Source organism: Pteropus vampyrus, unplaced genomic scaffold (assembly GCF_000151845.1).
Source record: "Pteropus vampyrus isolate Shadow unplaced genomic scaffold, Pvam_2.0 Scaffold44, whole genome shotgun sequence".
Lineage (NCBI taxonomy): Eukaryota > Metazoa > Chordata > Mammalia > Chiroptera > Pteropodidae > Pteropus > Pteropus vampyrus.
Genome location: NW_011888825.1, coordinates 8,188,633 through 8,199,611, shown reverse-complemented (window position 1 = coordinate 8,199,611; position 10,979 = coordinate 8,188,633). Strand labels below are relative to the sequence as shown.

General features: G+C 40.9%; 1 long non-coding RNA gene across 1 annotated transcript in view; it reads left to right on the top strand.

Moving 5' to 3' along the window:
- LOC105291306 overlaps window positions 1-10,470 on the top strand; it is a 90,143-nt gene extending 79,673 nt beyond the window's left edge. The window contains exons 2-3 of the long non-coding RNA XR_002780001.1: window positions 1,593-1,762; window positions 10,337-10,470. This is a non-coding gene — a long non-coding RNA (uncharacterized LOC105291306). The remainder of the gene's footprint in view (window positions 1-1,592; window positions 1,763-10,336) is intronic.
- The last annotated feature ends 509 nt before the right edge of the window (window positions 10,471-10,979 follow it).

Genomic DNA, 10,979 nt, shown 5'->3' with positions numbered 1-10,979 from the left:
GAGTCCTAATAAAATTAGTTACTCTATAGGTTTTAGCCTAGGAATTCTTTCATTGTCGCTGTAGAAACCAGCATTAAAAATTGTGAGTCAAGAAAGAAAAACAATTGGTGCTAAACATCAGAAAAATATACTAGAAGTAAATTGTTTTTTTTAATACAGAATTTAAAAAATTATCATGATGCCTGGAACCAAACTGAGACTAATAAGGTTCTGAACCAATCATATGACTGAAATCATGAATCATTTTTCTCAGAAACACTATAGAAAACAAACTGCAAAGTCTTTAAAGAATTATTTTTTCCTGCAGCCACATTCACACGGCCGCTAGGAGAGCAGTGCTGCGGAATGCATTCCAGGACTGTCCAGCCAATCATTTTAAGTAGAAATAGGAACTGGGTGGCCTTGGCTGACTGTCAGTTGAAATGGTCTCCTCTGGCCGAGAAAAGGAGACAAGAACAGGAGGAGGTCACAGCCTGAGCTAGTCTGGGGAGGACGTCTGTCGTTTTTCTCATAGGTTGCTAATAGAGCGTACTGGGGATGTACTGGGGACGTACTAGGATGATGTGATAAGGAAGGAGGCCCAGGGCTGCTTAACATCAGCCACCATCCCCCAGGGGCAGTTACTTAGACCCCCAGGTTTTGTGTATGTGGTCACTGGAATTACCTGTCACGTATTGGTGTTTCTTAAAGTATGTTTTTCCATTTGTTTCTGTGAAGGATGGAGCATTATCTGTGGTTTTGGTAATCTGTCTCATATTCTTGGTCATAAGAGTCCATGGGGACAGACAGAGTTAGAATTGGATCTGGATGAGACCCTAGAGGCATTTAATCCACTGCCATTTTGCTACTGATGGAAAAATCAGGCTCAGAGGGATTAAGAGATGGCTGGCCACTTCACTCAGGAATAACAATGCTGATTGCTGATTGTAGGAGTCAGGCTGCCCTCCACATCTTCATATGTGGATTTCCCCTGTAGGTCTTTAACTGTATTCCGCTACTTTGAACAATTTTGCTTTCATGACATATTTTAGTTAGGGCAGTAACTCTGTCCAATAATGTCAGGTCTGACCCGATTAAAATATGCTCTGTTAATTTTAAATGATATCTATTTTTGTCCAAAAGAAGAAAAGAAGCTGTGCTTCTATAAAATCTACTTTTCAAGTAATTCATTGATACCTATTAAAAATTAGGTAGGTTGTTCCATTGTCAGTCCTAAACCTGCAAGGCTTATGGACATAGTATGTCTTGACTCAAGATGACTTATTTTATATGGGGAAATATATACATAGTATATGGGTAAATAGTAATACTATTAGGTGTTAGGTGTCCCTGACTATTAAGAAGCCATCATTTGCTGAAAAGTAGTGTTAGAACATATGTTTTCATAGTTTGGTAACAGCTGTTGTGAAGTTGTAAAAATTAGTCTAGTGCAAAGGTATTATCTTGGGACCAGAACTCTATTTGCAGACCAATTATAAGTGCTAGTTCTCTATGGTAACAATGCTGAACGTGGAATATGGGGGTAACACTCTGTGATGTCTCTCAGCAGCCTCAAGTTGTGGACATACATGTTTTTCTCTTCTCTTCTACAGAAAAATAGACCCACTTGACAAACATGAGGAGTGCAGCCAAGCCCTGGAGTCCAGTCACCAAAGCAGGGAGCCATGGGATCGACCGAGCACGGCCCCTCCCCACAGCTTCTTCTGGCATGAAGAGTTCTAAATCTTCAACCTCACTGGCTTTTGAGTCCCGGCTCAGCAAGGTATAGACTGAAGCGCACTGGGCAAGGCAGCTGGGTGTCCAGTGTCCCTGCTCAGGAGGACTGAAATGGGCAGTAAGCAAAGCTAGTGGCCTCTCAGGGCTGGCACAGAGGCTCTAAGGAAGGTCCCAGGGGAACCAGCATATCTTGACCTAAAAGAACAGAGCAAAGGTGGTATAGTAGGATCTCCTGGGGTTAAGAAATGAAATCTGCAAAATGTTTAATAGTAATTCCGATCCCCTGCCCTGGATTATGTGGACTCTCCAGTCAGAGTTTTGCCCCAGCTCCCCACTAGATGGGGGTCAATTCTCCACTCTCATCTTATCTGACAGTCAGCAGAGTTAACACTATTGGTTAGGCCCTGCGTCTGGGAGTGCCTGTCTCCTCCCTCCTGGGCAGCACCTTGGAATCTCCACTGCTGGCCCCTTCTCCTGCCCTGGCTTTCTAACACTGGGCGAGCACAGGGCACAGTCCTTGAGCCTCAGCTCTTTTCTAGCTATGCCACACTCAACACCTCCTTTACTACACTGAGATGAAATCAGAGATAGTGTAACTACCTATACACACTACCTATAAAAGGAAAATATCTTATACTTAAATAATCCACATTTCCATCTGTGTATGCCTCAACGTGACCATGCTGAAGGATCTAAGATGCTCCTTAGAACACTGTGGATATGACAGCTACGATGTGGACTGATTCATGGTGGTTGTGTCTATGACTCAAATACCATGAAGGATATTGACAGAGTGATGTTGAACACTCTTGGTAAATTTCTGAACCAAACTGCAGTCTTCCCTTGTTATTCTTGGAAAGTTCAGTGTATCTTAAAGCTATGCAAGAGGTACATTGTTTTTTATGTAAAATGAAGGGATGCTCTAGGCTCAGATAATAATAAAGTGTTCCACCCATGTAAATGTCTGTGGATTATGTGAAAATTGTGTGGGATATGGGACAATTCTTTATGCCATTCTTTCGTCACATTCATCAGAGGACATATAGGTTCTTTGTCCTCCCACCTATTAAATATCAGTAGCACCTCCAATCATGATGACAACTGACAATGTCCCCATGAATTTCCAGCACACTCTCTGAGGAACAGCATTGTCCCTGTTGAAAGCGACTGTTCTAGGTGATGGTGTCCATTCTCATGAATACCATATGTGCATAACGTGCAAATTTGTGTCCTGACCAGGGCCCCTCCAACTGCCTTTGCGACATTGCCTCCTAAATGCCTAAAAGGTACCTCGAATGTAACGGCCAAAACTGAATCTTGATTCCTTCCCAGCTGAGTCTCACTCCCCCTAAATCTGCTCCTCCTGAATCTTTCCATTTGAGTCAATATCAAGTCTATTCTTTTGGTCTCTCAGGTCAGATCCCAAGGCTTCATCCTTGAACACTTCTTTTCTCATGTCCCATAGTCCATCAGCAAGATGCCATCACTTCTACTTTAAAAATAGAAGTCAGCTCCAAGCAACTTCCACTGCCTCCCCCGAGACTACATGGGTCATGCTACCACCTTCCTTGCATGGACTTCCCAAATGATCTCTGTGCTTTTGTCTTTGCACCCTACATTCCATTCTCAACAGATACTAGAGTGGTCATTTTAACATGTATCATGTTACTTTTCTGCCTAAAACCTTCTAGGGGCTGTCCGCATTCACTCAGAGTAGAAAGCAAAGTCCTTGAATGGCCATTGATGCCCTGGAGATCCAGCTCCATTCCCTCTCAGACATCATCGCCCTTCTCTCCGCGCTGGCTCCCTGAGCTTTGGCCACAGGGTCTCCTGGTGCTTGGTGGCACTGTCCCTCCAATGAGCCAAGTGCAGGCTTATGGCAGCATGTTTGCTCTTCCCTCTGCCTGGAGTATTCCTCCCCATTCTGCATGTCTGCCACTTCTCCTTCAAGCATATGCTGAAATGTCACCCTATCAGACGTCATTCCTGACCACTCTTGTAAAGGGCCCCTCGGCCTCCATTTATCGTCCTCACCCTGCCTTATTTTCCTTCCCTGCTCTTACTACCATCACATATACCTGCTTGGTTAGTGTCTGTCTCCCTGTGGCTAGAATGTAAGTTCCATGAGGACTTTATTGTTTGTTGCACAGCTCTGTCCCTCATGCTTACAAAAGCACCTGCTACCTGGCAGGCACTCAGGATTTACTGAACACCCAAGTCCACCGGCTCTTCCAGGCATGGCAGTATGACAAGATATTGGAACACGAAGAGCGTGCGCTTGGAGTGGGTCAGACCAGGCTGAGTGGGGATCCTGGTTCTTCCCCTTCTAGCTGTGAAACCTCAGGCAAGTTACGTAGCTGTCCTGAACTCTGAGATGAAAGGAAATGTGGAAAAACTATCCTACACATAAGTTTGTTTATTATTTTATTATCCTGGAGTAGACCATGACTTCCGTGATTTTTGTTTTAATTATATTTGACCTATAACAGATTTGGGAGACATCTTTAATTTAAATTTTAAATGAATACATAAATTTCCCCAATAACAGACCAGTAGGGGACATGTTAAAATATTTTTCAAAGCACTGTTTTTACAAAAAGGTCTAAAGCTCAGGAGTGTTCCCTGAGGATAATGAAGAGTTAGTCGCTTCTGCAATTGATAGGTAAGCATTTGGGAAACTTGTTCCACAGAGAAAATGTCAAGGGAAAAGTAAATATCATGTTAGAGACTTTCTGCTCTTATTTCTGATTCTTGGGACCTCCAGGCCTAACTCTATGAAAGAGGATGATAGGGCTGGAGGGAAGGAGTGGAAGAAAGAGCTGCGCCATGGCTGCACCTTTCTAGTTCATCATGTTCCTCTGCTTTGACTATTCTCTCATGTCCATCTTCATTTGTGGGTAGAAGAAGAAGACTAAAAATCCAGAGAACAGAAGAGGAAGAGGAAATGGTGATGGACAGAAAAGCAAGTCAATTATTTCCCCAGTGTTTTACTATGAAAATCTGCAAGCATACAGGGAAGTCGAATTACACAGTGAACATCTTACTGTATTTGCTTTGTAGTAAATGGATACATATGGGATGGATAGATATATTTCAACTGGTCAAAAATAGGAAAACAAACAAATCCACCAAGGTAGAACAAAATACCCTGCTTTAAATACCGACCCAATCTGAAGGAGCAGTGAAAGAACAAGGTGCAACAGGAGCCCAGATGGGATGGGGATAAATCTTCCTTGTGCTAGTCAAGCCCAGCACAGGAAAGGAGAGCAGGCAGTGCTCTGACACAGGCAAGCTACTTCATTCTAGCCATTTATAGGCCAAAGCTTATTAGTCAGGACTTTCTTGGTATCAAATAACAATATCGGCTTGAGCTAGCTTCAGCAGAAAAGAAATATGCTGAACAGATCCTAAGGTTCCCATGTCACTGTGGGCAGGGCAAAGGTACAAGACTGGAGCTCAGAGTGGCTGGGACCAGGGACTGGAATACCTGGGACTCTCTCTTTCTGTTGTTTATCTCTGCTTGCCCCTGCTTCTATGTCACCTACTGACATCTAGCCTTCTTCTGTGTGTGTGTATGAAGCGTGGGTGCCATCATGCCTAAGCCTCTCACTTCCCTTGGAAGGCTTGGCTGCTGCTTTACTTATTTCTGATTTGCTTTATTTAAAAAAATGAAGCAAAAAAATTGGGAAAGGTCTGCTTGGCTGAGCATGAGTCATGTATCGATCCTACCCAGTCTCCTATCTGGGTCAGGGCCCCCCTCTCCTTACCCAGAAAGCAGAGTCTTATAGTCTTATAGTTTAGGCATGTTCTATAAAAGTCTTGCAGACCCCGTCAGTGTTTGTAATCATTCTGAGGGAGAGCTCTAAACCTGCACTGCCTAGCGCCGGACCCACTAGCCATGTGTTGCAAACAAGCCCTTCGAGTGTGGCTAGTCAAAATTGAGAAGTGCTTTAAGTGTAAAATACAAAAAAAAATGTAAAATACCTCATTGATATTTTTTACATTGATGATATTTTGAATGCATTAGGTTAAGAAAGTATATTCTTAAAATTTTACCTGTTTTACTTTCATAATGTGAGTAGTAAACAGTATAAAATTATATATGCTGCTCATATTTTATTTCCATCAACAGTGCTGCTCTAAACCATTGGTTCTCAAAGTGTGGTCCCCAGACCAGCAGCATCAACATTGCCTGTGAATGTGCTAGAAATGCAAATTCTCAGGCCTCTAGACCTAGGGAATAAGAAATGTGGTGGTGGTAGTGGGCAGGTAGGGGTTTGGGGTATAGGCAGCAGTCTGCATTTTAATAGACCCTCCAAGAATTCTGATGCACTCAAGTTTAAGAACTACTGCAACCACGACATGTCATCTACTTTTAAAGACTGGCTTATGTTATGTGTGATGATTTGAGGGTTTTGGATTTCCTCCACTATCTTTGTGGAATTGAGAAGAATTTCTTAGTTACTTTAATCTGTGAGCTATTTAAACTTTTCCGTTTTGTAAGCTTTCATGTGCAGGTGTTTGGCATCTTAAATATCAGTGAAACAGTTAGTGAAAATACTTACTAAAAATATCAAAGCAACACCGACACACATACCTTCTTAGGGATCTTCTGTAACAAACCAGAAATCTCAAGTGATGCCGAAGCTGCATTCAATGACCAAGAAACAAAGCCAAAAATGCAGCCATGAATAGAGAAAGAATGAGAATTAGTAACTGAGACTAGGAGCTTTTTGAATCTGATATTGCATCCAAAAACTAGTGATAGAGTAAGAGTAGCTTCAGCTGTTTGCTTAGGAGGACAGGGAGAATTGGTTTTTCAACTTTATGTCCTGCTTGCTGAAAAAGCTTCTAAGCAATAAATCTTTCTCAAATGGAATTCTTTGTGGAAAGTACAAGGGAAATGAAGTGCTACCTAGACTCCTCATGCTGAGTGGTAAGGAGATTGCACACTCTTGGCCTGTAGTACATCTTAATTATCCCTTTGCCTAGTGAGGAAAGGATCAGATCTGTTTATATTACAGACTGGGAACATGAAGTGGGAAGTCTTCCCACTGCTTGCCGACTCCTGTCCTCCTGTCTTCTGCTGCCTCTGCCTGTCAATTTGACTGAGAACCAACCTCTTATGGAGGAGGGGGTGGGGGCAAACTCTACCCAGGCACCAAATAGGTGGAGGCTGTGGTGGGATTGCAGAGGCAACTTTACCCCTCTGGCCCCAGCTGTCCTCTCATTTGTTGGATTCCCTGTTCTGGTTTGCAGATTGAGCCTTTGCACCTGGGCCTTTGATGTACAGTTTGCTGATTTGCTCTTCTTGTGTTAGACTTACTGACTTTAGTAAAGTAGGAGAATCAGGTAGAAGAAAGCAGAACCATGTGCATATCATTTTTTTTTTTTTGAGGTGTTATCTGGGGAATTCTCAAAATCTAAAATCAGAATTGATTTTTTTTTTTTTTTTTGGTGACCTGGGCATGCTTCTAGGCAGAGTGAATAATATTTTTTTGTTGTTCAGAAAAGTTTGCTGACTTCATGAACTATTGTCATTTAGTATGAAAAACATTACACTTGTGACCTGATGGATAATTTGAGAGGCTGGAAAGCTTGGGTACAGGAACCCTTGTTCTCTGAAACATAAAAACAGTTATGGAGTCCCTGTAAGGGCAATTGAGTGATATCTGTGTCAACCTGAGGGTCATATTTACTCCTCTTGTTAAAATAGGGGTCTGTGCTGTTGGCCAGAAAATTTAGTAATTGGAAGTGCATGCAAATCATCCTTTCAGTGTTAGCTATTTGTTTTTTAAATTAAGAATTTGTTTTTAGCATTAATACGTTGGCTAGGTGGAGGGTCAGGGGCAGGAGGGAGCAATTGAGGGGATTGTTTTATGAACTATATAGATGTCTAACCAATGTACTGCATACTTGAAACTAATTTTAATTAATTAATTAATTAAATAATAAGAATTTGTTTAAAGATCTTGACCAGGGTTGCTTGCCTAATATTAAGACTTGTACCATCTTCCCTCTCTTAGAAAGTAGGCTATGAGGGATTATTATTTAATGAGTAGAGTTTCAGTTTTGGATGATGAAAAAGTTCTAGAGATGAATTATGGCGAGGCTTGCACAACATTGTGAATGTACTTAATGCTACTGAACTACACACTTAAAATGATTAAAATGATAAATTTTATGTATATTTTATCACAATAAAGATTTAAATAACAATAGGGAAAAATGGGGGGAAAGTAGACTAGCATTTGCAAGGGTGGAACCAAGGCTGCCTAAATTATAACCCCATCCCCATTTCCTTCTTCTTTGTAATTGAGGCATAGCATACTTAACAATAAAAAATTAAAAATATAAAGCACATTAATCTTAGATTCAGCTGTACAGCTCATTGAATTTTTACACGTTTATATCTGCTTAACCACTACCTGGTTAAGATGTACAACATTCCAGCACCCCAGAAGTTTCTTTCCCCTAGAGGTAACTGCTATCTTGATTTTTATCACCATGGTTTGCTTTTTTCTTTTCTTATCACTTTATTTTATATTTATTTATTTTTTTAGGCGAGGCAACCCTTCGTTGACCTCACAGATTGCAAGGACCTTGTCAGCTTACAATCCCTTATTTTTTTATTGTTATTTTTAAAAATTTTTTACGCCTACATCACCTGGTCTTCCTAGGTGGTCTCCCATCCGCATACTAACCAGTCCCAACCCTGCTTAGCTTCCAAGATCAGACAGAATCGAGCTTATTCAGGGTAGCATGGCAGTAGACAATTTATTTTTTTTTTAATTAAATTTATTGACCATCATTTAGTTTTGCCAGCTCTTAACTTCATATAAATGGAATCTGGCAGTGTATATCCTTTTGTGTCTGGTTTCTTTCACTTAGGATAATGTGAGATCCATCCAATTATTAGTGTATTTGTAATTCTCTTCTTTTTAATTGCATTTAGTTTCTATTGTATACTCTACCACTATTTAATTTATCCCATCTCCTGTTGAAGAACATTTGGGTGGTTCTATTTTTGGCTGTTATAAATAAAGCTGCTGAGAACATTCTTTTGATGAACCTGTGTACTCACTTCTCTTGGGTATAGATCTAGGAGTAGGATTGCAGAATCATAGGGTGCAAACATTCAGCTTTAGTAGATATTGCCAATTTTCCAACGTGGACGTACCAGTTTACACCCCCCAGGAGAGCATGAGAGTTCCGATTGTCCTGCCACCTCACTGACACTTGGCGTCGGCATTTCTTTTCTCTTTAAAGCCATCCAGGGTGTAGTACCATGAAATTTAAATGATGCAAAAGTGGAAAATTTTTGTTTTATTTGTACAAATCTTTAAACTCCTAATCCTCAGTAAATGACCCTGAAGCCAGTGGAGCAGTGCAGCGCAGGGCCTTTGGGCCCTCAGCCAGGGTGGGGAGCAGGAGCTGCCTGCTCCATGTCTCTGTTGATTTGAAGGCTTTTTCATACTGTCTTCTCCAGATATTGGATATATTCATGATGGCTCAGGGCATCTCCCTGTTTCCAGTCTTGTAGAACTATTCCTCTTCAGCAATATTCTTTAAGGGAAGACTTACAAAGGTTGAGAGAACTTATTTGTGGTTTTTCTCATTAACCTTGAATATAATTTATCTGGACTAGAAATGTAAGATCATTTAGGGGTTAACCTCTTAGACTTCAATTCCTTTCAACAGATGTTTGTTCTCCCCTTTCATGACAGAGAAGGAAGCAGAAAAGGATTAAGGGGGTTCTGCTTTTTTTCTGCCATCCATTAACAGTGTTCTTCTGGCCTCCAAAAATATTCCTTTCTTCCTTTAGAACATATTGGCTCTATGAGATCATATAGAGTGCTCGGTGTTGAGCACATGGTAGATATTTCTTCTCTTTACTTCCTCTAGACATATATTTTAAGTTAATTTTGTTATCCTTGAATTTTTTCTGCATTGCTCTGCCCTGCCTTTTGTGCTTTTTTCTTTAGCTTCCATTCTTAAAAAAATTTTTTTTTAGATCTTGTGTTAACCTGTCTCCATCTTTTTCTTAGGTTAAAGACAACCCAGGAATGGCTCTTTTGTGTCTGATGTTGCTGTTCATAGCTTTTCTTGGTAGGCCTAGTACAATCTTGGGAACAGGGTTGCTGTACGCTGAAGCTCTTAGCCTTGCCTATCTTAGGTAGTTATACTGCACATTTTTTATTGGTGTACAATGTTTGGTCTGTTCCTGATACCTTTGGAGTTTTGCTGAGAAATGGAGCACTCATGCAGCATTAACTTATTAAAATACATTTTAAGCTTTTAAAAAACTTGTTTTTAACTAGGAAAGCAGAGCTTTAAAAACTTCATTATTTGAAGTGTGACAGGATGGGTAATATTCACCTATAATCTTATAATATTCTTTGAAACAATAATAGAAGATCATACTAGACCTGTAAATGATACACATAGGTCTGTCTAGCTTTGCTTTTGTCCACTTTGCACTATCATGCTCCTCAAAGTACCATTATTGCTTCTTAACCACTGAACAAGTGGTCCAGCTCAGACGTTTTCTTGGTTTATAGCACTCTTTATTGAAAATGTATCTCTTCATCCTCTCTCTTTCCCTCTACCTCTTTCTTAGCTCAAGAGGGCCAGTAGTGAGGACATGCTCAACAAACCAGGAAGTACCATTGCTTCTGGTGTAGTTCGACTGAAAAAGACTTCAACAGCCGGAGCCATCTCTGAGTTCTCTGAGAGCCGCTTGAGGAGCAACCCAGGTAGGGGGGACCCAAGCAGGTCATTCATCTTGGCCGTGATCGATGTCAGTGATTGATGCATCCTTTCCCTTCATCAGATATGTATTGAGCACTTACTCTGGGCCAGGAACTGTTTTAGGTAACGATATCCTGCCCACAAGGAGTTTACATCTAGTGGGGAGACAGATGAGAAATAAAAAGGTAATGAGGAGTGCTGTGGTTCCCACCATCCTTCTAGTTGTCCATCTGTCACCCTGTGTCTGTGAAGTCCAGTCAAGGTGGTATATGTTCTGGGGTTGCCATGGTGTAACATACATTAGATGAATGAATGAACCCTGTAGGTCCCTTGCAGAGGTAGGCATACAACATTTTATGGAAAACTGAGACGAGCTGCATATAAAGACTGTTCTGAATCCCTTAGGTGGCAGTAGCCACTGGGACTGTGAACTTTCTCAGTATTATTATTTTTTTAAGAAACAGAAAAGGTTTTTTTTTTTTTAAACAAACCATTATATTAGAGTTCAGAGC